Source organism: Choloepus didactylus, chromosome 11 (genome assembly GCF_015220235.1).
Source record: "Choloepus didactylus isolate mChoDid1 chromosome 11, mChoDid1.pri, whole genome shotgun sequence".
NCBI classification, from domain to species: Eukaryota; Metazoa; Chordata; class Mammalia; order Pilosa; family Megalonychidae; genus Choloepus; species Choloepus didactylus.
Genome location: NC_051317.1, coordinates 85,603,584 through 85,629,389, shown reverse-complemented (window position 1 = coordinate 85,629,389; position 25,806 = coordinate 85,603,584). Strand labels below are relative to the sequence as shown.

General features: G+C 36.9%; 1 protein-coding gene across 7 annotated transcripts in view; it reads left to right on the top strand.

The window, feature by feature from the left end:
• Positions 1-25,806, top strand: part of PDE4D (phosphodiesterase 4D) — a 1,663,062-nt gene that overhangs the window by 252,597 nt on the left and 1,384,659 nt on the right. The window contains exon 1 of one of the 7 annotated variants that reach the window (XM_037799049.1): positions 3,936-3,973. The exons of 5 other annotated variants lie outside the window; for them this stretch is intronic. The gene's annotated coding sequence lies outside the window, so the exon portion shown is untranslated. Of the gene's footprint in view, positions 1-3,935; positions 3,974-22,668; positions 22,789-25,806 lie in introns of those variants that run through there. One more of the 7 variants, XM_037799048.1, reaches the window with a different exon arrangement.

Sequence of the window (25,806 nt, the reverse complement as noted above, 5' to 3'; positions counted from 1 at the left end):
TTTCTAGGTTCCATTTCTTTCCAGAACCATTCTGGAATTCTGGGATTTGAGTTTAACTGACACAATTCCATGTTCTGAGTTCTTGCCCAGCATATGACTAGTCAGCCCTAGGGCAGAGATGAATAAAACTCAGGTTATGGAGCAGGCATTCTCCTTCTGTGACTGAGAAACCTGTACCATTCCATCAAAGCAGATCTGTGTGATCTCTTCTTCCCAGAGGCTATGACTCCAAACCTACAAGGAAATGCCAGGTTTATAAGATCACCATTCATTTCCTACATGATATTTACTTTGGGAAATTTTATAACATAAACCAAAGTTTAGTAAATAAACAGTGGATAAATATATGTGTGGGCTGGTGAAAACACTCCAGGCGAGCATTTCCAGGGCCTTCTGTCTGTGTTCTGCTAGAATTCTTCACCCCAGAGGCCTTCTGTGTTTCACCATCTTCTCCTGATTTCTGTTTTATCAGGTCATCTTTAGCAGTCTGCGGAGCTCAGTTGTGATGCTGACTTCCATTTGTAGGGTTGATGGTCCCTTTCCAGTGGACATGTCAGTGTTTCTTCTGCAGGGGAAGCCTGGCCCATGTAAGGCCCTTTCTGGGGTCTCTCACTGGGCCACTACATCTCAACTTGGAAACTAGACACGCGTCTTCTTGCTTCTATGCTTTTCCATGCAGTTTTATCCAGGAATTGCCCTGGAATCTCTTTTTTCATTCCCATCTCCTCTGCTTATCTAAATGTTTCCTGTTTTTCAGGGTTCAATTCAAGTTTCATCTTTTTCTGCAATGAGGGCGTAGATCAGGGTCTGTCAATATGTTGCCATTCTTAATACTCTGTGCCATTTTTTCACGTTATTTCATATTTCTTTAGAACAGAGGTTGTGTCTTTTACTTTATATGGAAAGTATGGCCTAGCACATGTATAACTCTGAGGCCATCTAAGTGTTGTGCTTCCTTTGAAATGACATATCGATCTATTCATACTGTATTTCCCACTCTCTTTTCTAAAAACCAAGTTAGCACAGAGAAGACTTGAGTCTATTAGAACAACCTCCTGGTATATTGTCTTTCAGAATTATCATATAGGGCTTTTTCTTTTATGGGGATTATGCCTCTCTGGACCCTCATGTAACCGGTCAGCTTTCCTCTCACCCAGTATGGGACTGTGAAGAAAAGAATTAGAAGTTGAAATTGGAGGATTAGAGGCCAGGAGAAATTGGTTAGGTCCTTTGGTCTTTTAATTCCCAATTACAAGGCAAGAATTGGCTCAATTACATTTCTCTGAGCTTGGTGCCAGTCTTCTTCAGCTTAATACTACAAGCACCAAGCACCCAACACAAGAAAAAGGCACATGAAAAAAAGGCTTTCGGTAAATACTTGTTGAATGGACTTATCACACCAAGGAGGGTGGCTATGAAAATAAGAGTAGTCTCGTAAGTAAATGGACATAACATCTATAGCCTCTCTGCCAGTCTGTCACTATCGACATCTTTGACCCTCTTTGGTATCCTGGAATTAGTGTTTTCAGAGAATCCTTGCATGGAAATTGGAAGCTTCTGTAAAGAACCTATTATAATAATAAAGAATAACATAGAAATTTTGAAATGGTAAATATTTAAATAGAAGATGACTCATTCTAAATATGAGTCCAAAGTTACTGTTTCAGAGCTGTATGTAGTGATCTCAATGATAAGTAGAGAGCCCATTGAAAAAGCTCCCTACTTCCTATTCCTAACGGCTTTACTATTTAATGGGAGAGGTCAAAACATCTTCACTGAGTTACACTCCCAGCTGAGCCAGCTGTTCTGGAAATGGAGCTCGGGGCCAGTGACAGGTGGTGGCATTCTATAAGGTAGTAACAGTGATTTCTGGGTTTTTTTCTCTATGACTTATGCAATTTACCTGAAATAGAATTGATTAAAAGGATTGATGGAAAGAAAAAGGACAACGAAATAATAGAAACAAAGATAAAAATGTGGTACAATGTTTAAAATTTTACCCTTTGGGTTATATAGTCATGATTATGAAAAATTACTCTGGTCTGAATGAAGTAAATTCTTCAGCGTCTATGCTTTAAACTATCTTTATTATGAATATCTAATTTTTCAGGTTCAAACATTAAAGAGCTAAGTGAAGATATACTAGTGAGTTCATCTGGCTCTTACTTTCTATTTTACTTTATTATAAAGTTGTGTCCTAAATCATCATTTTTTTTTATTTTGTTATGATTTAAAAAATGTAGCTCAATCATTACAACTGCAGTTACTTTTCTTCAAGTGGCCATTTTGAGATGTGACTCCTCATGTTCCTATCTTCAAGTGAGCTTTTCAGCTTTTCAGCTTTACTTCCCTATCTTGGTTAATGGTGTAGCATTCTTCCAGTCATGAAGGCCAGAAACTCCAGCTTAATCTTTGTCCCTCTGAACCACTGACTCATGGTGATTTTCCCTTAACGATGTATTTTACACCTGGACCTTTATGTCCACTCTCACTGTCTCTTCCATAGTTCAAGTTCTCAGATAATAACCTTCTCTCTGGTCACCATGCCTTCAGTCGCCCCCGCTTCAATTCATCCTGTGTAAAACAAATACTGATTTTTGTATTCTCTTGCTCAAAAGCTTTTACTAGCTTTCCATTATCTATAAGAATATAATAACCAAAATTTGACTTTCAAGAATGTTCTCAGCAGCATTATTTGTAATTGTAAAAAAAAAATTAGAGTCAGTATAGTTGTCCAACAGCAGGGAAATAGTTAAATAAAATATAATTATAACTTCATGATAAAATATCATGTGGCCATTAAAGGTGGTGTTTTGAAGAATTTTTTTTAATTCATTTTATTGAGATATATTCACATACCACGCAGTCATACAAAACAAATCGCACATTCGATTGTTCACAGTACCATCACATAGTTGCACATTCATCACCAAAATCAATCCCTGACACCCTCACTACCACACACACAAAAATAACAAGAATAATAATTAAACTGAAAAAAAGCAATTAAAGTAAAAAAGAACACTGGTTGCCTTTGTCTGTTTGTTTGTTTCCTTCCCCTATTTTTCTGCTCATCCATCCATAAACTAGACAAGGGGGAGTGTGGTCCCCATGGCTTTCCCAATCCCATTGTCACCCCTCATAAGCTACATTTCTATACAATCGTCTTCAAGATTCATGGGTTCTGGGCTGTAGCTTGATAGTTTCAGGTATCTACCGCTTTTGAAGAATTTTTAACGTGTGAAAACATAAAATACAGCAGTATGCAATGCTGAGTATACCATGTAAATATAAATGCAAAAATGTTTATGTGTACCCAGATACTAGCAGTAGTTATTTCTGGTGGCCAGTTACAGGAGATTTTGTCTACATTTCCCAAGTTTTCTCTAAGAGTGGGTATTTTCTTGTAATCAGAACAACTTTCTTCACTAATTGGGAGCTTGAAGGGACCTTATGAATTATTTAGGTTAGTTAAAAATATTTTTGGATCATGGACCTCTGAGGATCTGATGAATGATATGGAATTTTTCTTAGGAAAATGAAGATTTGCCCAAAGACACAAAATTTGGCATGCCACTTCAGCAGGTGTTTTATAGGTTAGGAACATTTTAACAGTACAACTTCCTCATTTAAGGGTTAATGGAAGAACCTGGAGATTTACCTAGTTAGGACTGGATTTTAGGGTTTCTAACTTTTACCTCTAAGCTAGGCTGTCCAAGAGGTTGGGGAGCTCATTGCGTCCAGTCTCATATATATGTCATGTGGTATTTCTGCACCCTTTGTAAGCTGCTAATCCTGTGAGGCACCAGACCACACCTGAGGAAGTTCCTTTCCTTATGTGAAGGAACTTCACCCGTGGTGGCAGTGGCTGCTATTCTTGGGAGTAGCTCCAAAAGTCCTCCTTCCTGTAAAAGCAAGGTTGTATTGGAGAGACCCAGAGGAACGGCTTCTAAGTCAGTGGTGGCTCCTGAAAGTAAGCAAATATAAGGTGTTTCTAAGAGCACTGCATTTTATATCTATTACTTTCTTAAACATCTTTTTTTTCCCCATTCTTTATTATGTGATCGTGCAGGGGTGATACTTTTGTTTTGAGAATGTTTGTTTTCCTTCTTTATCTGGCAGTTCTCTTTATGTGACCTTGACTGTGATGATAATGGCAGGAAAGGAGACCTTTCCTATTGGTGCTGGAATCATTCATTGCAGCCTGGATGCGGTAGTAGTTCCGAGTGGTGCGTCAACGGTCACCAAAGTGTGGGTTAGGAAAGCTTCCCTTTCCCTGGCTTGAGGTGATTCTGTTGTGTCACAGCTTAAGTTGGGCAAAAATTAGGAGAAACACCATCCACAAGAGCAACACACGCCAATGCCAGCCTTTCAACTGGGAATGAATGAGAGACACCCTTCCTTTGACAGGGCCTTAGTAAATCCTGCCAGAGAGAGCAGGTTTTACCAATACAGAAGGAGGGTTTTCTTCAGTGCAATAAAGCTAGCAAACAGATCTAGAAACAGCTGTATGATCGTTTTTTGCAAGTTGTTAAGCCCTTCACAATCTAACATCTGCAGTGAGCCCTGAATCAAACTCGAGAATGGAATCCCTGCACTGAACAGAGGAGTTTTGTAAAGGTAAGGAAATACACATTGTTGAGTGTTTCCAAGTGCCATGATGGGATGAGGTCCTTTCAACAATATTATAGCATTTAATTCTGAAGAAAACTTTTGGGGTATGTGGTATTGTTCTGTTTTTTATAGTTGAGGAAACTGTGGCCCAAAGGTTAAGTATTTTGCCCAAGGACACAGAGTTAGTAATTGACAAAAGGTGGGTGTGCCTGCTTCCAGCTCCAGCTCTCTCTCCACTCTAATAAATAGCTCATATGGTTGCATAGTGTTTTGGAGTGCTCTCTGTACCTTTAGTGTATATCTGTTCATTTTAAATATTTTTATTTATGTAGTATAATCTCATTAATAATAGAAAATACAGAAAGATAGAATTAGATACACACCAGTTCTATCCCAGCCTTAATGACTTACAGAGTCCTGATATAAAATTTCTCCTCTCCTCTTTGTCTCTTTCCTAAATACTGTTGTATTTTTTTCCAGTCCTTTCCCCCAAGTGTATTTCTAATGTAATTGTAATCAAAATTATATATAGTTTTAATTCTTTATTTATTTAATTTATTGTTTTTGTGCATAATGCTTCATTCTGTCTCATAGTTTGGTGCTCTTCAGTTGTCATTTTAATTTGATTTGCCTGATAAAAAGAACAGCAGATAAAGCAGAGTAGTCCCTGAACAGTCTGGGCAGAAACCATATAGGGTTAAGATAGCACCCATATACTTGACTTCAAGCCTCCAGGTCTCTGCTGATGGGAAAAGCAAACTATGGTTTAATCCTTAGGAGCCAATAAGCTGAGCATGCAATGCAAGAGAAAGACTTTCCACTTCCACTTCACTGATAGCACTAAGAAGACAGCAATAGGGATGTGACTTTCAGATGTCTTCCTTCTACCCTCTTAGAAATAAACTTTTTAAATTTATTGAGTCGGATTGTATATACATGTGGAATTGGGCCAGGATATGAAACTGAGGATACGTTCCTTGTGTATGACCCATGTGTGGGCACCATCAGCGTTCAGGAAAAGAGGCACTGAATCAGAAGTCTGAACCCTGCTAGTCTCCCTCCCATCCCAAATGACCCACACACATCCTCCCAAGGCACATGCTTTCCAGCGTGAGGAGGCACCAGCCTGGTAGGGAAGCTACCACTGAGGTCGGGTGCAGAGAAAGAAGAGTGTGCAAATTAGATGCCAGTGAGGGCTCCTCTGTTCTGGAGCTGACCTTTCCCTCTACAAAAAATTTAGATTGCTAAATTTTTAACTTCAGGGTTTCCTTCCTTATGAAAATTCCATGAGAAACCACTCTGATTCTATTTTCTGTCTCTCAGTAGTCTGCTTTCATGGGGGCATTCCAGTATCTTGCTGTGGGGAAGCAAATGCTTGGCACTCAGCAAGAGATGAAATTTCTCTAGTTAGTTTTTCTCTCACTTTTTCCCTTAAATTCTCTGATGATAAGATTGTGTTTCGGGCAGGAAAGGGGCCTCCTGGTTGAGTGACAACTGTGGGCTCAAACCTTGTCAACAGCTGCCTGCTCTTCCTGCTGCATCTTGCTTTCCACTTCCTGCCTTCTGCTACCTCTCAGCAAGCCCCGTTAGGCAAAGCACCCTTCTTCCTTTGCCCTTGTACAGCTGCCTGTACCACCCTGACAGGGACCAATGTTCCCTGCACTTGAGTAACTTCTCTTATCGCAGTAACCTAACTGGGACTTTACGCCATTATTAGCTTTATATTGAATACAGTTGTCAGAGAGACTGCTTCAAAGAAGAACCTTGCCTTCATTCTCCTTGCCCAGCACTCAGCTTGGGAATGCGGCATCCCATTACAAGCATGTGTTAGAGGAATTGGGGTATTGGTGTCAGACCTGTTTTACGGTGTGGAGGTGGCAGCCAGAAAGGAAAAGGGAGTTTTTCTGTGCCTGGAGTTCCACCAGCGAAGGCTTTCTGATTAACTCGTAGGTAATCCCAGGATTGGATCTTGGACCCATTCTACATGCTCCCACTGTGCCCAGTTTTTCTACAGTCTTTGCATGTATCAACTGTGTTTCCACTCTCCAGTCACTCGCTTAACTCCATTTCACCTTAAACTGCACCAGACAGAAAACATGCCTGTAATTTTCATCAGTGTATATTTGGTGTCCAGCACAGTGGTGCCTGGCACTTAGTAAGTACTTGGTAAATATCTGCTGAATAAGTGAATGAATGAATTCCAAGGGCCCCTTTGACCTCTTTCAGTAAGAAATTAGACTCAATGTTCTCCTTCCTCAACTATAAAGTTTTATCATTCTGTAATTTGGGATGGAGCAAGGTGTGTGAGCAGAATGCACTGTTCCCCTCTAACTTCTCTTTGCTCTTCCAACCTCAGAGGTGCCCCAGGGAAGCTACAGGGAAGAATGGATCCTGAAGACACAAACCACATGCCCAGTCAGTACCAGCTCAGTGTTATACTGATGTACTATTTTGTAATAAATATTGCCAAATATTGCTGAATTTTACAACCAAGTATACCTCACTCCTTTTGAGAATCCCAGTCCATTTGGCCAATAAGGTTGAAAGGATTTTAATGGCAGCCTTCTCTCTGTATAGTTTGCTTTGCTTGATTACCTTCTCCAAGTCTAATTTGTTTGTGGTGAATGAGGAGTCTCCAGCCCAGTCTTTTTGTGATTTCTTTAGCTGTCATAGGCTGAGATACATCCTATTCTGGTAGTATTGAGGCAGATTAATCAGCAGTCACTCACATCAGCCATGAAGACAGAATTTGCCAAAGAGAATTTGGTCTAAACAAAAATTAGGGAATTCTATTTTTTATTTCCCTTTGATTGTTTTCATGAAAATTTAAGCTTGACGGGAATCTGAGTATAATTTAGATTGGTGGGTCTTATAATTTAGGGCTTGACGTTTTGTGCATTTCCCTTTGCTTCAGAATGTTTACCTACCTCTCCATTCCTCCAATCTCAGACCCAACATTTTAAAAACTAAGCTCACATCTGACCTCCTCTAGGGAGCCTTTCCACATTCATCACAGTCTTTCCGTGTATTAAAATTTATGATATTTCACATGTAGTGTCACTTAGTGTGCTAATTTTGCTCATTTTTGTTCTCAAAGCCAAGGACACCATTACAGGGTGTCTTAGACAGTGCTCTGTCATAATGGGCTTTCATTGACGTTTGCCGCTAGATTGTTTGTTAGTAGGAACCAGGTAGGTATGCCATCGTGGGTGTGAGTTCATAAGGAGACAAGATAGCAGAACTGGTGTCAGTTTGTCAACAGTAATGCTAAATGGATTCACAAGGCATCCTGAGCCCTCTATATTGAAGCTGTGGAAATGCCACGGAAGATTTCATTTCAAGAGCGGTTTGGCCAGGAACTTCCCCGATGTTGCTAAACTCTGCATAAACTGTTTTGAAGAGCTTGTATTCATTATCTGTCCCACTGCTTGTACTGTTTCTCCTACTTGAGAGAGATCACTAATCCTTGTCACTTGTTCTTTGCCTGGTCTTATAATCTGCTCCCGTGACATTACTTCTTCTGCTTATGAAAATAGTCAGGCCAGTGGTTGGGGAGGCAATGGATTAGAATTTATGGAACATGCAGCCACTGTTGTCTCAGGTGATACGGAGTAAAGTAAAAGAAAAAAGAAGAAAGAATAAGCCAAATCACCACTTAAAAATTTGTCTTGGTTTCCAATAAGGTGATTCTTTAACTTGGAGTAAAATTGAAAGGAGTTTCCCTCCCAGTTACCTTAAGATGTTGGCTTTTAGAGTCCTTGGCAGGACCCTTTCTGTGGGATGTTTGGTTCTAAACCTCATTAACAGAGGCTTTTTCACTTCAGCTGGGGTAGGTGTAGCACAGGTGGGTGTTGGTGCAGAGGTTTATATGACCAACCCCAACACTAATTGGCTCCCTTGGGAAGTCCCAAGACAAGCTGTCAATGGCAAAGACTGAGTTTTTGTTCATAATTTGTAGTGATTTCTCCTCTACTACTCTCTCTCCAGTCTCCCTCCAGACTGCCTCTTCTTGCACAAATAACACAAGGTGATCCCAAAGTACAGAAAATTAGAAAGTAAAGGCACACATTAATTTGATCCCAAATGTGTTTTTCTCCCTTTCCATTATCCCCAGCATTATCTTCAAAAAGGAAAGGTGAGCTTTTCCTCCACCCGGCCCTTTCACCTATGACCACAGTTAGTATGATATGATAGCCTATCAGCTAAGAGGGATCCTCTCTCAGGTTTCTTTAACAGAACAAGAAAGTATTGTTTAAAAATGAATGTAAAATGTCAATACATTTTAGGTGATTTCTAGTTTCTATAATTGTGACTTTAATTCTTTGCCAAAAACTGGAGGTGATCTTAGTCCTGCTGTAAACCTTCAATACATCATTGTATTTCAAGGTCAAATCACAGGGCAAAGAAACCCTTCTCTCCTAGCAGGGTACTGGCTGTGAAATAGAGGCTTTCTGTGTTCCAGAGAATCTTCTGCTATAAGAAGATAATGATAACAATAGCTACTATTTAATAAGCATTTACGCGTGGAAGACTACCATGATCCCTTCTTTATAGGAAGAAACCTAGGCTCAGAGGGAACGTGCTCAGGATCAGAGTGAGCAAGTGTTAGCGTCAGCAATTGAACTTGGGTCTGCCTAACTCCAAAGCTCACACTTTTAATTATCTTCTGTGCTACCCTTCTGCTTTATTATTGTTGGAAGTTTTTTTAGCCCAACTTACAAATCATTTACGTCAGTTATTAGACCAAGCATTCTTTCCAGTGTTTGAGAGACAGGACCAACTTGGGCGTGGTTAACCATTCTACGGTTGTTATTTCAGGTATCCTGTTTCAGGACTGTGATTCCACTGGTGTTATTCTAAATCCAGGTGATAATAAGCTTTGCGGGTAACAATGGGAGATTAGATGGACTTTAGTATGTTTATTATTTTTTCCCCTTTCTTTCTTACCCTGAGATAGAAGATTGATGAGGACACTAGAGAGACTTAGGGGAAGATCTCTCTGCTGGAATATAGTGACCCTGGTTCTGTCAATCACCTTGTTAAGGTTTGTGACTGGTCACCAAGAGGACACATAGCAAACTTCAGCTCATTTGGTGAATGTGTGATGTAAGATACAGGGTTGGGGGAAATTCAAAGGAAGAGAAACCTGCAGAAACATTGTGTATTTTTTGTTTGTTTGTTTTTAAAGCTACTTCATGTACACATGGGGCCCAGGAAATTGTCATTTTCTTCTTCCTTATTATGTGCTTAAGCAGCTTTTGTTTTGAGAAGTACTTAAAAGAGGATTTAAGCCTTTTCAATGCAAATTGATTTTTTGAAAAAAAACCATTAAAATTTTTAAACCTGGGGCATTATCCTTAGGTTGCAAGGACTGATCTCAGCCTACCCCTTCTTTCATGATAAACAAAATTAATCTAGATATCATCAATGCTAATTATTAGGATAAGCTGAAAGCATACATATTCTTATTTTAAATAAGAGGGATTCTAGTCTTGTGGTTGTTTTTATATTGTTTTAGTTTAAAGTTAAATTGAATGAAAAGGTGGTCAATTTAGTTATGTGTTTAAACTCCTCTAAAGACTTCTCAGAATTATTTCTTTTTTATCAATAGATTATTTATAAAAAGATGTGGGGGAGGATGTATGGAAGGAAAGGAATTGGTTCAAATCTTCCTGGAGTCTGCCCTGGAGTAGAAAAATTGGTTCTGAAAATCGAAGTTTGGAACATCGACCTGAGAACCTCCTTTGAGATGTAGTTTGGTCAGTGATTACCATGCAATGTTCAGGGTTGTTTCTATTGGATCAAGAAATGCAAAAATGGGATATAAAAGTACACATATAATCCAAGTCATGTTCTAGTCATAATTTTTACTTTCTTTTATTGTATCCTACACCAAAAAAGTAAATCTCTCTAGCAGGGAATTCAATATAATAATTTGTATCCATTCTTCTTTCATTTTTCATGTCTTCCCATAAAGTAGACAGAGATGCCAATAAACGATAAAATGATCTAAAGTTGAGGCAAAGAAGAATGCACAAAGTTGCTGCGCAGCACTCAGACAGGATGGTCAGCCTCTGACTCACAGCCTGTCCCAAAAGGTTGGCAATGATTGAAATTTTATCAAGTCTATCTCTTTTCCTTTAGACAGGACTGTTCTTATTCCTTTCCCAGTAGATGATAGTCTATCCTGTTTTTTAATGAAACTTCGAATGTAGAGGACAACAGGCTCCCTCAGGAACGCATTGTGAAGTTAGATGGTTTTCAGAGAAGGATTCTGTTGTTGTCTCTTTCTTCTTGTTCATCCCTCCATAGGGATGATGAAGTTTTTATAAACTGGGTTGCATCCATGTAAAGTTATTGTATATGGCTCTTGAGCAGTGACAGTTATTTAGAGAACACAATTACCCTAGTGAGCAACTAGTTCAATATCTTTCTTTTCATTAAGTCTTTTATCCTCCAGATCAAGAATACAGGCTTTTTCTATTTTAAATTCATGTTCAGTTTAGACCTTCACATTTTTTGTCAACTCTATGCATTGCTAGTCTTTTCCTGCTCTATGTTAAAATTGTGTTGGTGTCCTGGCAGTCAATATCTTTTAAATATATATTTTTTAAAAGCGTCACTATTAGTTTCTGTGACCTGGAGGACATAGGGTTAGCCCTGGAGTGACTCAGAGTTCTGGGCTCCAACTCTGTGTTTGCCACAAGATACCAGTACAACTTTGGGTGGGTAATTTCCTGTCTCTTACATGTGGGGCTAAATTAGAGCAGCTCTTCCCCAGTGGGTTTGCTATGACAGGTTAACAGATATAACATTAATAATGGTCCCATGTTTAAATGGTAGGGAAGGGAGAATGTGGGGCGAATGATTAAGTAAACGTAAACATACTTCTTTACTGAAAGACATGAGCCTTTTCAAAGAAATGTGTGTTATGAATCTTAAAAATTTCAAGAGGGGTTTCCTAAAGTTATCCTACTAAGGTTTCTTTTTTAAAAATGCTACTTTAATGTCACCTTCTATTGAAGCCATTGATGACCAGCTGCATTTGCAAAGCTGCATCTCTCCATAGTGAAATGAAGTCCAACTGCCAGGGATACATCAGGCCTTCTGATTAAAGTTAATAGCTTATCCACTCCATAGTATCTCTTTTGCATTGTGAGCTCTTTGAGGGTAGGGGCCTTGTCTTAGTCATCTTATGTGTAGCACTTGACACCCAGAAGTTATTTAATAAATGTGTTGAATTGAGTCAAACTGTCCATAAATGGAAGGCACTGCCTTGAAAATTTTTGAGCTTGCTGTCACGGAAAGTGTTATTACAGAATGGATTTTTAAATGAGTGGAACTTGTATAAAAGATCATATCTAAGATCAGGAATTTATGAGACTTTCCTATGGTTATAAAGATAATAAAAGAATAAAATTACTTCCAGATAATGATAGGCAGATTAGAGAAGGGCAGAGTACAGCTTTGCAAGTAGTTTTTACTGGCTTCTTTCCTTGGTTTGGATAAATTTTCCTAGTACGCTTGAGTCCACATTTGGCTCAAGAATGTGGAAATGTTAATTAGAGAAGCTCATCCGGATTACCAATACATAAGGAAGGGATAAACCCCCAGGGAATTTACTTAATCTTTCACCTTGTACAGTGCCACTGTTTAGTTATAAATTCAATTCATTAAATTGAAGATGAGTTTATTTTTCCACTTTTCTATTACATTACCCTGTTGCATTTCTTAAAAGCTTCAGAAGAGCATGAGATATATCTCATATGCATTCATGTCCTCTGTTACCTAGTGTGTTGTAATCTTAGAGAGAACTCAATAAATACCAGATGAAAAAAATAGAAGAATATGGTGATTCAGATCATTTTTTTCAACTTAGTTAGAGATAGTAAATATGATGATCTTATACTTAGTAGAAGTTAAATAAAATCTTAGGTATAGAGAAAAATGGGGGAAAATTGCCTCTTATTTGAGTGCTAATGAATAACCACTGTTAAAACTTCAGATTATTTCCCTCAAGACATATTTTGTGCAAAAGAAAATTTATGTATATTTGTAATCATATTGTACATACAATTTTGTGTCCTGATTTTTTAATTTGAAATTTTGAAGTATATTTAATCATTATATGTACTCTTTTGTAAATAGATATTTCATAATAAGTTTTTTTTAAATCATAGTACTTCCAGGCGATAAACTTTTCATGAACAGTATCTTAATTATTCATAAATCATTCATTGAATACATCATGGTTTTCTTAAGCATTCATTCTTTTCTTATCACATTTTTGTTATGCTTTTTCCTTTATTATTTCAGTATATGAAAATATTTTAATAAACATCTCTGTATATGAATATTTTCCTCTAATTCCTTTTGAATATATTCAAAGCATCATGTACCTATTGGCAAACTGCTTTTCGAAAGTGTGTGCTAGACTTCTAGTTGACCAAGATGGTAGTAAAAGATGCTCAAAGGTATGATTCACCCACAGAATCTTTGAACAATTAGGAAAAACTAAAACTGGCAGAGCCTTCTTCCTCAAAACTCCAGAAAACAGTTAAAGGGTTACAGTAACTGGGCAAGGGTAGAATCAAGAAAACGCAGCTTTAAATGGTTGAAGAAACTCATGGTGCCCTAATTGGCCCCTCCCCCAACAGTGTGGAATCAGCCTGTGCTGCCATTTTGGTCCCTAACCCTGTTCCAGAGGGGGCAGAGTAATCGCTATGCATATACTGAGGTGCCTATACGTCAGTGCCAATTTATCAGGTGGAAGATGGAAAGTCTGAATCAGAACACTTGTCTCTGGCTGGCCTTCCAGAATTTGCCCTGCAGGCATATGCAGCTTGCAGAAGGCTAAAGCAATATAAGAAACAATTAAACCAAAGGGGCCTAGGCCAAGGATGACCAGCTTTAAGACACAATAGAGCACCTGGAAGGAAGGAAAAGTCTATTTCATAGGAAGCAGAGAGTACACTCAGTTTCCTATAAATGAGGGGATTCCTAGGGCTACAAGTGAGCACAAGCCCAGGAAAAACACAGGCTTGGGAAAGATGGAGAGGACCCTGCACTTTAGTTTTGCTTTGGGTTCATCTTGATAGGAAGGCTAAACTCTGAAGGATTCAATGCAGAACCAATTTGCAAAGACTGTGAAAGGTAACTTTTGCATTGGTTTGTTTGTTTTTTTAGCTCCTGACACTCAGTGAAATCTTTATCATATACTAACTGGATATAAACAAAAGGAACAGGAACTCAGGGACTGAATCCCAGAGTTCACACATTAAAACATTAAAATATACAGTGTGTAACTAAAGGCCACAAGACAAAGAAACAAGAAGTCATGGCCTATCCAAAGAAACAAGATAAAAATCCAGGAGCCATCAATGAAAAGGATCAGACTTTGGACAAACTGGGCAAAGACTTTTAAAAAATGATCTTCAGTATACTCGAGGAGATAGAGGAAAACCTAGAGAAAGAACTAAAGGATGACAGGAAAATGATGAGTGAACAATATGAGAATCTTAATAAAGAGAAAATTTTAAAAGGAAACACAGAAATACTGGCATTGAAGACCATAATAACTGAAATAAAAAATTCAGTTTTTTAGGCTGAGGAACAGAAAAAACAAAGAGTGAAAAAAGTGAACAGAGTCTGAGACCTCTGGGACACCAAATGTGTCAATATATGCATTATGGGAGTCACGGAAGTAGAAAAAAGAGAAAAGGGGGCAAAAGGAATATTTAAAAAACAATGGTTGAAAACTTCCCAAATTTAACAAACACAATACTATGAGCATTCACAAATCCCAATAAACACCAAACAGGATAAACTTAAAGAGAACCATGCCCAGGCATATAATAGGTAAACTGTTAAATGCCAAGGATGAGAGAGTTCTGAAAGCTGCAATGGAAAAGCAATGTTATATATGAGGGAATCCCAACAAGATTGAGTATTGATTTCTCATCAGAAACCATGGAGGCAAGAAGGCAGCTAGATGAAATATTTAAAGTGCTGAAAATAAACAATCATCAACCAAGAATTGTTTATCCAATGAGACTCTCTTTCAAAAATAAGGGCAAGATTAATACATTCCCAGATGAATAAAATCTGAGGAAGTGTCACCATTAGACCTTCCCTACAAGCAATGCTAAAGGGAGTTTTCAGGCAGAAAGGAAAAGACACTAGAGAGTGGATTGAAGTAGGATTAAGAAGTAAAAACTTATGGTAAAGTAAACCATACAGGTAATTATATATGCCAGCATTATTGTGGTGTAGTTTTTGGTATGTAACTCCACTTTTTACTTCTTACAGATTCTAAAATGTGAAAATGTATTGATAAAAAGGAGAGGCTAAGCCTACTTACGATTTGTCTAAGAATCTCCCCCAGAGAACCTCTTTTGTTCTCAGATGTGGCCTCTCTCTCTCTCTCTAAGCCCGCTCGGCAGGTAAACCCACTACTTTCCCCACTATGTGGGACATGACTCCTGGGGATGAGCCTGGACCTGGAATCATGGGATTGAGAAAAACTTCTCTGCCAAAAAGGGGAAGCAAAATGAAACAAAATAAAATTTCAGTGGCTGAGAGACTTCAGATGGAGTCGAGAGGTCACTCTGGAGTGTATTCTTATGCTCTATATAGATATCCCTTTTTAGTCTTTAGTGAATTGGAATAACTAGAAGGAAATATCTGAAACTGTTGAATGCAACCCAGGAACCTTGATTCTTGAAGATGATTATATAACTTGGTAGCTTACATGGTGTAGCTTTGTGACTACAAAAACCTTGTGGCTCATACTCCCTTTATCCAACATACGGACAGATGAGTGAGGAAAAATTGGGGACAAAAATTAAATGAAAAATAGGGTGGGATAGGAAGATGGAATGTTTTTGGGTGTTCTTTTATACTTTTATTTTTATTGTTATTTGTATCTGTTTTTTGAGCAATGAAAATGTCTAGAAATTGATTGTGGTGATGAATGCACAACTATATGATGGTACTGTGAACAACTGATTGTGCACTGTGGATGCTTGTATGATATGTGAATATATCTCAATAAAACTGAATTTTAAAAGTATTGATAAATCTATGGTTTTGGATGCACGATGTATAAAGATATAATTTGTAAGAAGTACAATAAAAAGGGGGCAGTAAGAAGGAGCATAGGAGCAGTGTTTTGTATGCTATTGAAGTTAGGTTGTTATCAATTGTTGTAGAATTAGGATGCTAAATTTTAGCCATGGTAATCACAAAGAAAATGTCTAAAAACTATATACAAAATGAAATGATAAAGGACTAAAATTGGTACACTAAAAACAGAACTAAATATGAAAGTAGGCATTAACAGAAGAATTGGTTGACAAAAAAGTATAAGACTTACAAAGAGCAAATAGTAAAACACAGAAGAAAGTCCTGCATTACCAGTAGTTGCTTTAAATATAAGTGGATTAAACTCTCTGTTAAAAGGCAGAGATTGGTAGAATGGATAAAAGAACATGACCAAATATATGCTGTTTACCAGAGCTTCACCTAATTTCAAAGATCATGTAGGATGAAAATTAAAAGATGGGAGTAAATATCATGAAAATAGTAATCAAAAGAGAGCTAGGGTAGCTATATTAATATCAGATAAAATGGACTTTAAGTCAAAAACTGTTACAAGGGACAAAGAAGGAGAATATATATTGATAAAGGGGTTATTCACAAAATGTCATAAAAATTATACACACACACACACATACAGGTCTAATGGCAGAGTCCCAAAATATATGAAGCAAATATTGACAGATCTGAAGGGAAAAATAGTTTTATATTAATAGTAGGAAACTTCAGTATACCACTTCCAATAACGGATAGAATATCTAGACAGAAAATCAATACGATAAAAGAAGACTTGGATGATAACTATAAATTAATTATACTTATCAGACATTTATTAAACACTTCACTCAACAGCAGCAGAATACACTTTTTTCTCTAAGGCACATGGATCATTATCCAGGATATAACGTATGTTAGGTGACAAAACACATTTCAATGAATTTAAAAATATTGAAATCAGCAATGTATCTTCTCTGACCATAATGGAATGAAGCTAGAAAACAATAACAGATTGAGAACTGGAAGATTCACAAATAGGAGGAAAGTAAACAACATATTCCTAAAGAAACAATGGGTCAACAAAGAAATCATAAGGGAAATTAGGAAATTCTTGAGGCATTTAAAATAAAAACACAACATGCCAAACTTATGAGATGCAGCAAGGCCAGTGATGAAAGGGAAATTTATAGCCTTAAATGCTTACATTAAAAAAGGGAAAAGATCTCAAATCAGAGACCTAGCCTCACGACCGGAGGTTCTAGGAAAAGAAGAGCAAACTAATCACAATTTGAGCAGAAGGAAGTAAATAACAAAGATTATAGTGTAGATAAATGAAATGGAGAATAAAAACGCAATAGAGAGAATCAATGAAACTAAAAATGCTTCTTAAAAATGATCAATGAAATCCACAAACCTTCCTTTAGCTATACTGACCAAGTAAAAAAGAGAGAGAAAGCAAAGAATTAAAATCAGAAATAAAAGGAGGGACATTGCTACTAACGCCACAGAAATAAAAAGGATTATGAGAGGATACCATGAATCACTGTACATCAACAAATTAGAAAAGCTAGATGAAATGGCAAATTCCTAGAAGTACATAAACTACTAACACTGACTCAAGAAGAAATAGAAGATTCCAACAGACCATTAGCACTAAAGACATTGAATCAGTCATCAGAAACCTCACAATAAAGAAAAGCTCAGGGTCAGATGAATTATACCAAATATTTCAAGAAGTCTTCAGAAAAACTGAAGAAGAGGGAACACTTCCTAATTCATTCTATGAGGCCAACATCATCCTAATACCCAAGCCAGATAAATACATCACAAGAAAAGAAAATTACAGACCCGTATCTCTTATGAGCATAAATGCAAATCCTCAACAAAATACTAGCAAACTGAATCCAACAGCACATTAAAAGAATTAAACACCGTGATCAAATTGGATTTATCCCATGTATGCAAGGGTGGGTCTTCAGAAAATCAATGCCACATTAATAGAATGAAGGGGAAAAATACATGATCTCAAATGATGAAGAAAAGGCATTTGATAAAATCTAGCACCACTTCTTAATAAAAAATTTCAGAAAACTAGTAATAGAAGAAAATTTCCTCAACATGATAAAAGATCTTTATGGAAAATCCACAGCCAATATACAAAAACCAGTGGAGTTTCTATATATTTGTAATGAACAATCTGAAGAGGAAATCAAGAAAAAAGTCCATTTACAAAAGCAACTAAAAGAATCAAATATCTGAAATAAAGCTAGCCAAGCACGTAAAGGACTCATACACAGAAAACCACAAAACATTACTAAGAGAAATCAAAGACAACATATACAAAGGTAAGGTCATTTTGTGTTCATGGATTGGCAGACTAAATATTGGTAAGATGTCAGTTCTACCCAAAGCAATTACAGGTTCCACACAACCTCAATAAAAATTCTAACAGCTTCTTTGCAGAAATAGAAAAACCAATCAGCAAATTCAGATAGAAGGGTAAGGGGTCTTGGATAGCTAAACCCTCCTGAAAAAGAAGAACAAAGTTGGAGGACTTATACTTCCCAATTTAAACCTCCTTGCAAATCTACAGTAATCAAAATAGACATTACTGGCACAGGGACAGTCTTTTAGACCAATGGAATTGAATTCGGAGTTCAGAAATAAACCCTAATATCTATGGCCAATTGGTATTTACCAAGCCTACTGAAGGGAGAAAGTCCATTCAGTAAATGGTGCTGGGAAAACTGGATATCCATATACAAAGAAATGAAGGTGGATCCTGATCTCACACCATATACCAGAGTCAACTCAAATGGGTCAAAGACCTAAATATAAGAACCCAAGCTATAAAACTCCTAGAAGAAAACCTAAAGAAGCATCTTCAGGACCTTGTATTAGGCAGTGATTCCTTAGACATTACACCCAAAGCACAAGCAATGAAAGAAAAAATAGATAAATGGGAGCTTATCAGAATTAAAAACTTTTGTGCATCAAAAGACTTCATCATGAGCAGAAAAAGACAACCTAAAGAATGGGAGAAAATATTTGGAAACATTATCTATTTAATGTTTAATATCTAGAATATATAAAGAAGTCCTACAACTCAACAAGATCAAGTCAAACAACCCATTAAAAATGTGCAAAAGACTTGGATAGACATTTCTCATAGAAGATGTACAAATGGCTGATAAGCACATGAAAAGATACGTAGCATCATTAACTATTAAGGAAATGTTAATCAAAACCGCAATGATATACCATTTCACACCCACTATAATGGCTACTAAGAAAATAATGGAAAATAACAAGTGCTGTGAGGATGTGGAGAAATAGGAACACTCATTCATTATTGATGGGAATGTAAAATCATGCAGCCACTGTGGAAAAGTTTGGCAGATCCTCAGAAAGTTAAGTACAGCATTACCATAAAATCTCGCAATCCCATTTGTAAGTATATACCCAAAAGAATCAACAGCAGGGACTTGAACTGATATTTGTACACCAATGATCACAGGAGCATTATTCACAATTGCCAGAAGATGTAAGCAACCCAAGTGTCCATCAACCAATGAATACATATATATATAGAAGGTGGTATATCCATATAATGGAATATTATTCAGTCATAAAAAGGAATGAAGTTCTAATACATGCAACAACATGGATGAACCTTGAAGACATCATGTTGAATGAAATAAGGCAAGCACAAAAGTGTGTATATTCTATGATTTCACTGATATGAAATTATTAGAATAAGCAATTCATAATGTCAGAAAATATAAAACAGTTTACCAGGCAGGAGCCTGGGGTAGGGGTAGGGAATGAGGAATCAATACTTAACTGGCAAAGAATTTCTGTTTGGGTGATGGAGAGACTTTGGTAATATATTTTAAAGATGGTAGCACAGTGGTGAATGTAATTAACACCACTGAATTAATTATGTATTTGAATGTGCTTAAAAGGGGAAACTAAATTGTATGTATAAGTTATGAGAATAAAAGTTGAAAAAAAAACATAGGACTGTACAATTCAAACAGTGAACTCTAATGTGAACTATGGACTATATTTAATAGTAAAAGTATAATATTTCATCATTCTTAATGGTATCGCATTAATAATGTAAAGTGTTAATAATAGTGGAAACTGTTTCTGTGAGTGGGGTAGGTAGGAACCCTGTATTTACTGCATGATTTTTCTGTAAACCTATATTTTGTCTTCTAAAAAGTGCATGCCAGTATTTCCTATTTTCAACAATATTTCAAATTCACTGCAAGTTTGCCAGTAATGATTATTTTACTTTTTAAAATGCTGAATAATTTTAATGAAGAAAACGTTTCCTCATTTCCTTTAAATTTTTTAGGGTTTTGATATGTTTTTGGTCTTATCACTGATGTCAAACATTTTCTTATATATTTGTTTATCATTTTTATTCTTTTGGGAACTGTCTATTCATGTTCTCATCTTGATTATTTTTCTTATTGAAATATATAGCTGCCTCGTTAATTCATTATTTACAGACCACTGCATTAGATGATGCCCATGGAGAAGTGTGTGAGGCATGATGAAGCCACCGTCCACACAGCTTGCCAAGGCAGGCTGCTTTGTGAACTGTTTTGTAATGTACCATGGAGGAGGGAGCTGCGTTACTAAACAATCCCCTTTCCGTTAGTTCAGCATTGCAAAAGTGAAGCCTGGCTAGTGAGGTATGTGTGACAGGCATCATTTTTTAGTTTCAAAAATTACTAGATGAGTCCAGAAACTGCCAGCGAGTTGGGGCTCTGGGCACAGTCCGTTCATGCTGCCCTCTGAGATCTGTTGTCGCAACTCCTCAAGATGATTTCCTCTTCATTTGAACAAATTGCCAACAGCTTGTGTGTGACTCCTTAAGAGTAATGAGAATCAAACTCATTTTAGGAGAGAGGACAGATTGTGTCTGTACTTGGCAACCCATATCCCTCTGCAGCTGGGATTGCTTGAGACACTCCACAGAGGTGAGGGGCCCATACTGACAGGGAAATGTCCATTTTTTCTGAGTAGCTGCTGAGTTCTGTCAGCATCTGCTGGTAGTAAAGCTTTCTCTAACATGGCTTCACTCTCTAAGGCACTAGCATGACAGAGTTAATTTACACTCTCTACAGTCTATTTCAGCCCCTTGTCATTTTATCAGGAAACTAAATGCTAAATGCCTTCAGACACATTGTAAGCTAAGGACTCCATTTAAAACAAGAGAAAAGCTTAAAAAACTACATTAAAGCCTGCAGATCTTATTTTTTTAATACTACTTATTTGCCTTGCAGTGAACACCTAGAAATGTTTCAGGTATTGCTAGTGCTGAAAAAAAAATGCCGTATATCAATGGAAAGAAGAACTCTTATACCTCCATAGCTAAGGTTTTGTGAGGGACAGGTAAGAATAAGTGTAAATGTTGTGTAAATGGAAGAGTCTTTTTCAAGTATTGTTTTTTATTGTGTTATTTTTCTTCTCAAGACCTAACCAATGCCTCCCCATTACTTGTAGGATTAAATCCATATTCTCCTTGGCCTTTTTTTCTGTATGATCCAATTTGTTAGGAATTTTAAAAATCAAGTTTACTGTTTTCACCCCGGTAGTTCGCATACATATTTTTCCCAAGAAGAAAGTCCTCCTTCCCATATGTTGTTTTATAAATCCTTTTGACAATGTGTATGTGTATTGTTATTTCCTTGAGAGGAGAAGCAAATCGATTTCCTTTATACCATCCAGTGTGTTGACTAGAAAGTTTTCCCTGCAATATGTATCCAATAAATTTAGCTGTCTATCTTTATTCTGAAATACTCATGAGGTTCATGTTTCCAGATATTTGGGGAATATTATTGTTTAGGACTATTAATTTCATATTTTAAATAAAACCACAAATTAAACATTTATGAAATAATATAGATTATGATCAGTATTTTTCTAGTTATTTTCACGTGAGTGTTTTTAAAATTTTCTTTTTTAAAATGCTTTGAAATCTCTGATAAGACCATGTTAAAAATAAACTATAAAAGTAGTGGGCCAGTTAATGATGATGTTTGAAATATCATCCTTGCGGAGCTGATGATTATGTCATTTTGTAACTCTACTTGTATACTGAGTTCTGGCAATGATTTAGAATAGGAAGTACTGCTTTGGTCAACTGCAGTGACAGCAGAGTCTGGTGGTAGTAACTTTCTGGAGGTTCTGTGTGTGTTAGGCATGGAAAAAAGTCCTGGAGGGCCTGCTGTGATTTTTATCCACTGAAATTCAGCTATATTAAGTTTCCATATGCAATACTGAAATTGTGAGCTTTTTCTTTAACAATGAATGTGTTCACAAAATTGATGAGCTTGTTAAAAATCAGGATTAGAATTCGAAGTGACAGTTATCAAGTTGGAGATGTGTGAAAAGCTGTATAGAAGCAATTCTGAGAAATCACTTGCTGAAGGTGAGCTGGAAAATAAACTGTGTAGGGATTTTTTCTTGACCCAGAAATAAATCATGGCTCAAAACAAGCCCATTCTTGAGTGCTTGATAATGATGATAATGTTGATAAAGAACAATTAATTGTTAACATATGATTTGATCTGTACAGCCATCACCTGTGGTATTATTACACCCATTGATAAATGAGAACATTGAGGCTTAGAGAGAAACAGTGAGTTGCCTCAGGTCATACAGATTACACAAATATAATGCCAGTATTTGAACCTACTTCTGGTTGATTCCAAAGAATAATATCTTGAGATGCTGGAAATTTTTCAGCATCTCAAAAGAAAAGTTTTGCGTAGGTAACATGACATCTAAATCCCTGTGAATTCTGAATTTTTCCTATTTACAAGTTACTTTAGGTGAAGTTGAAATATATGTATTAGTAGACTATGTCATCACATTCCTTAGACATACTCCGATTCAGCCAGTAATGAGCTGTGTGATCCTGGAAAATTTTTATTATTTCAGCTGAAGAGGTTGAAGAGTGATGTTTATCTTCATCTTGTGATATGAAGGGATGGTCACCAAACTTGTAGAAGGGAGAAGATGACAGTGTCCTGAACTGGAAGAGACAAAGTATGCATTGAGGTAACAGTCCTCTTCTTTTAGGAAGTGTTGAGACCATGCTGCTACTTTCCAGTAGATTTTCTATTAGAAGGGCAGTGCCTGCTAATAAACATTTTCATTGCATATTAATAGCTCCACTAACTGAGCACTTACTCTATGCCAGGTACTGCATTAAGTGGTTAATGTATATTTTTTTTCATTTAATCCTTACAATGGCCTTATGAGGTAGCTATTATACCCTTATTTCACAGACTAGGATCCTGAGGAGAAATGTTTAATGGCTTTTCCAAGACTACACGACTCATACTGACAGAATTAGATTATGTCTAAGCAATGTGATGACATAGTCTGTGCTATTAACCACTGCTTCTTGCTTCGTGCACTTTAAGCATCTTACACACTTTTACACATGATTTTGCATGTGGTTATGGCTGCAAAGTTTTATTGAGGGGCACTACAGAACCTGTATATTGTTATTAGTCACTATTATTTTTGCTATAATGGAACGTACATTGGGAATTATGAGTTCTGGCCTCCAACATGCTTTGGGAATGTTTTGCAAACCAGAAGACAAGGTCTGGACAAGATGACATCTTTGACTGAATATTGCTCCCATTCTTCTTTCAGTCACCCACAGAGCAATACATTTCTAGCTCTGTTTTCTGGAGACCTGGGGATATGAGTATACATGTGAATGAGCCTAACTTGGGCATCTCAGTGGTATCATTAAGGCATAAAGGGAAGAAACCTTCTCTTGCTTCTCAGTGTAGTGTTGACATTTATGGTCGAACCCTGGACTCTGCAGCCATCTGCTGGGATCATAGTCCATGATCAAAGGGATCATAGCAATTCTCCCATATAGCAATATCCCCTCTTTGAGAAATACCAGTCTCTTCATTTCAACAGTGGTACATTGTTTTTTGCTTATCATCCTCTGGTTAAAGAAATAATTTTAGAAAGGAAGTAGAAAGAAAAGATATATCTAACATTCATTCTTCTGAGAATCAAAGTTGATTGATGATTCTTTTCAGAAGGAAGAAAGGATCTTATGGTATAATATGTTTGACTGTTGAATTAGCAGTTTATCACACCATCATAGTTCTGTGGGTAATTTGTCATCAAGTCAGTTTCCTTTTCCTTTTTACTCTATCCCATTGTTATAGGTTAATTTGGGACATGCGGTTCCTGAAATACTGACAAGACCATTTGAATATTGGAGACCATGAAGACATTTGGCTCCTTTTGATTTAATACTCTGACTTCAGTAATAATTCCAGGCATGTCAAGTGTGTGGTCTTGTCTGAGCATCTGTAATAACAGTGAATGTCATAAATTAAGAATATTGTGGTGTTTTCCTCACAATTAAGTCTTTTGCTAGTACAGTATTAATAGCATTTTCAATAAAAACATCCCCTGGGCTTTTTTTTTTTTTTTTTTTTTTTTTCCTTTCTCATAGGATAACGCTTCACTATAAAATTGAGATGGCCATTCCACTCTGAAGCACCTTTAATTTATCAAAAAGGGGTAACCTAATATTCCAAAGCAGACTCAATCCTTTTAATGCACACCCATTTTGGAACCAAGGGAAGTGACTTGTTCTGCAGGAAAACATTTCTCAGCCCATTGTTATTTTAAATGCTTGCAATTGACCACAGTGTAAGAGAAAAGAGATGGCAACAACCCCTTGCATGCCTGGGGTATGACTTGTCATTTCATAGCTGTGGAATCCTGTGTCAAGAGAGAAAACTGCTAAAAATAAAATGCATTTACTTTGAACTTCTGGTACAAGGTGCAAAAAGCCTGTGCTGTAGGAGCCCAGATTAAAAATTAAAAGGTTGAAACCTGCAGAGCATCTGCTATCAGCAGAACCCTGGGCTCTTTCTGGATAAGTCCGTGCAATCAGATTAGCTTCAAAAAATTGACTTTGGGCACTAATGCCTTTTAGTTGTTTTCCAAACCCCATGGTGACCCATTTGCTGGTGAATTATTTGTTCACAGTCCAGCAATTATTGGCCTTTCATAAGCATTGACTTAGTTCGCTATTGGGTACAGTCACCAAAATGGGAACCAGTCTGTTCAACATTCTAGTCAAGTCCCAAGTGGTAGGAATCAAAATCCCATTGTTGTTCATATATATTCTTTTATAGCCCTTCTGTGAAATGTGGTATGGAATGGAAAATAGAGTCTAGGAGTGGTATAAGCACTATTTTGAATTATTAATAGATAGGAATCCATAAAGAAGAGAAGGGACAAGTCAGAAAGATGAAGTATACTACTTTTCTTCCATTAAGTTTCTGCTCTAAATTCTCTACTTCTTCCATGGGAGTAAAATCTTAAAACTAAAAATTTAAATGTGGTATGTCTATGAGTCTTGTTATCAGTCCATAAACTCTGCCACTACCATCACCATATTTTCGAAGGTTTTTCAGCTCTCCTCCAAATCTAATGATCCTAGTTTACCAGGCATTTCAAAGGCTCTCCTCTTTTAGTAGAACTTCCGGTATTTTGAAACATCTTTAGAAAGAATCTAACCAAATGAGCTGGAGTGAATCTATAGTTGATGTTTGACCAAAAAAAAAAAAAAAAGAAAAAAAGTGAAAAAGTGAGCTGTGGAATTGTGAGTACTTGTGGTGCAAATTGCAGTGGAATTTTATAAAAGAAAATGTTCAGTTTATAATTAAGAAAAATATATTTCTTTGTAAGAAAGTACGTTATTTCATATTTTCCATCCTTACATACATCATTAGCTTTGCTATCCATTTATTTAATCCTCAACACTTCAAAACAATCAGTTATCTGAATTGAGAAGGCCCAGGAATACGCTCTTTGAGTGAAGACAGACCTAGACTAGGCTGCTTTGTGATGCTAATATTCTTTGGAGATGCTTATCCTCACTGATCAGGGCCTGGGGGACACATCAGAAGAGCATGCTTTCATTTGCAATGGGCTTTCAAATAAAAAAAAATTCAATGTCCTTCTATATTATTTGCATAGTATTAGGAAAATGAGTGATCATTTATAAGACAAAAACAAGCCTAT